Raw genomic sequence first — 3,760 nt, 5'->3', positions numbered from 1 at the left:
TGAACATACAGTATGACAGACACACACAGAGACACACACAGATACAGAGACACACAGAGATATAAAGACACAGAGAGAGAGACAAACACACACACAGAGACAAACACACACACAGACAAACACACATAGACAAACACACAGAGACAAAACACAGATAGACACAAACACACACACACAGACAAACACACATAGACAAACAACACACATAGACAAACACACAGAGACACAGACACATAGACAAAAACACACACACACACACAGAGACAAACACACACACACACAGACAAACACACATAGACAAACACACAAACACAGACAGACAATATATGAAGAAGAATTCCCCTTTATAATGAAGCATTGCACGATCACCACTTGTACATATTGACATGGAGCAGTACAGAGGCACTTGCACAATGCAAACACATGGGGAACATTAGTGTAGCTGAAAGGGGAAATGTGGCCTTTTAAAATCACATTTCATGCAATTCTACATCATGTTTTAATACGTCACGGATGATGGAAATGACAGGGTACTTTGACACTGACAAACTGAGATCAATAAAAAGGACCTTGTCTTGAACCCATCAGTAGTCTAGGCCCAGGTGTGATGACACATATTCTACAATATGAGGAGGAAATTATAGTTCTGAAAATGCTAGACAAACACACACACAGACCCAGACAGACACACACACACAGAGACAAACACACACACAGGCAGAGACAAACACACACACACACACACACAGACAAACACACATCGACAAACACACACATAGACAAACAAACACACAGAGACAAACACACACAGACAACCACACACAGACAAAAACACATAGACAAACAAACACACACAGAGACAAACACACAGAGACAAACAAACACACAGAGACAAACACACAGAGACAAACACACACAGACAACCACACACAGACAAAAACACATAGACAAACAAACACACACACAGAGACAAACACACATACACACACAGAGACAAACACAAACACACACAGACAACACACAGACAAACACACACAGACACAGAGACAAACACACACAGACACAGAGACAAACACACACAGGCAGAGACAAACACACACACACACACACAGACAAACACACATCGACAAACACACACATAGACAAACAAACACACAGAGACAAACACACACAGACAACCACACACAGACAAAAACACATAGACAAACAAACACACACAGAGACAAACACACAGAGACAAACAAACACACAGAGACAAACACACAGAGACAAACACACACAGACAACCACACACAGACAAAAACACATAGACAAACAAACACACACAGAGACAAACACACATACACACACAGAGACAAACACAAACACACACAGACAACACACAAACAAACACACACAGACACAGAGACAAACACACACAGACACAGAGACAAACACACACACATAGACAAACACACACACAGAGACAAAACACACAGAGACACACACACACACACAGATAGACAAACACACATAGACAAACACACACAGAGACACACGCACAGAGACACATAGACAATCAAACAGACAAACAAACACACAGACAAACACACACAGACAAACACACACACACAGAGACACATAGACAAACACACACACACACACACACACACACACATAGACAAACACACACACACAGACACATAGACAAACACACAAACACTCAGATACAGAGACAAACACACACACACATACACACACACACACACACACACAAACACAAACACACACACAGAGACAAACACACAGAGACACACACACACACACACACACAGAAACATTCGGGCCTGAGTTGAACAGACAAAGGAACAAACCAGAGCTTGCTGTCTTGACAAAGTAAGACCGTACTTCTTCTAGGATGACGCATGGGTTTTTACACAGCTGTCATACAATAGCTAATTAAACTCTCTCGCTTTAGACTGTGTATCATAATTATATGTGGCAGGGGAAAGCTGTGTGTCACACACTGGGCATCAAAAAGTGAGCTGAGAGGGGGGTCTGAGGTACCGCAATGTATGAAGAAGAATTCCCCTTTATAATGAAGCATTGCATGATCACCACTTGTACATATTGACATGGAGCAGTACAGAGGCACTTGCACAATGCAAACACATGGGGAACATTAGTGTAGCTGAAAGGGGAAATGTGGCCTTTTAAAATCACATTTCATGCAATTCTACATCATTTTTTAATACGTCACGGACGATGGAAATGACAGGGTACTTTGACACTGACAAACTGAGATCAATAAAAAGGACCTTGTCTTGAACCCATCAGTAGTCTAGGCCCAGGTGTGATGACACATATTCTACAATATGAGGAGGAAATTATAGTCCTGAAAATGCTTTCCAGTTTCACCCAATGATGCACAGTTCACTCACCCGCGATGGCCGATGCGTTCGTGCCAAAAGCTTCTCTCTCTCTTGCTTAACTTTGTAAAAGAATGGTGTTCGCTCAATAGGTCTATTTGTTAGTTGATAACCTACAGACAGACTAGTCTTCACTTTTCAGCAGGGTCCATTTGCTTTCCAACCTGTGTCGACCCACGATTGCATTAGAAATACTGCGAAAGGCCTGAGACTTGCTGCGTGTTCCTGACCGTAGACATGCCTTGTGATTGGGCAACACCTATTCCATCAGCTGAATGATCAGCCTACTCCTGGTGTACCATTCACAATGATTGCATTTACTTCTCAACACATTCTACAACTTTGGCAAATTCAAATCATCAGGGGAGATACGGCACCTCCAGAGCCCTTCCCGCGGCTAGGATTCAATTAGATAAATAAATGATGAAGTGCAAATTGGAGAGATGAGAGCTGCAGGCTCCTAAAAGGGTTCCTCAGCTGTCCCCATAGGAGAACCCTTTGAAATACTATTTTTGCTTTCAGGTAGAACCCTTATGAGTTCCATGTAGAACCCTTTCAATGCTGGGTTGCTTTCAACAGAGGGTTCTACATGGAACCCAAATAAGTTCTACCTGGAACCAAAAAGGGTTCTCCTGTGGGGACAGCCGAAGAACCCTTTTGGAACCCTTTTTTCTAAGAGTGTATCAGAGCAGAGAGAGGTCATAGAAGATGATTGTCATCCTAGTTCTGTGACAGATACAGGCTCTCTTCTCCTTCTCACCACAGTAATGGCCACGCGTGGGTCTATATAGGCTACAATGTGGGGCAAACCACGACCCAAACACAAATCAATTCTTAGAATATCAGTTTTCACATTACGTTGTTTAGGGGTCCGGCCAGGACAATTACAGAGGAGTCAACTTGCTTTTATGATCATGTTCACATGGTCACGAGATGAACCGGATCCTGGAAAATGGGTTCCTGAACCACACAGTCCTGCCAAAACTGAGAGGTGCCGGATCCTGTTCTGCCAGGGTGCGGTTCAAATTAAGCACTGGTCTCTCTCTCTCTCTCTCTCACACACACACACACACACACCTCCACAGGAAGAGGACAGCCCAGTGGCTCTCCAAACTTGACCCTAGTGGGTGGAAGAGAAATCTAGTGGGGATAGGAGCAGTAGACTAGCCTACATTGTTCTTCATGTCCTTTTCATATGCATAAAGGATACCAATCCTATCATTATTGTGTGGGTTGTAAAGGGTTGCAATCATTTAAATGGATGGTTGAGAGGACATGATATAAATATATATAAGCAGTGTGTGTGTGTGTGTGTGTGTGTGTGTGTGTGATGCAGTTTCAGATAACTGCTG

The sequence above is a fragment of the Oncorhynchus mykiss genome, unplaced genomic scaffold (assembly GCF_013265735.2).
Source record: "Oncorhynchus mykiss isolate Arlee unplaced genomic scaffold, USDA_OmykA_1.1 un_scaffold_770, whole genome shotgun sequence".
In the NCBI taxonomy this organism is placed as follows: domain Eukaryota; kingdom Metazoa; phylum Chordata; class Actinopteri; order Salmoniformes; family Salmonidae; genus Oncorhynchus; species Oncorhynchus mykiss.
This window is presented reverse-complemented; position numbering follows the sequence as displayed.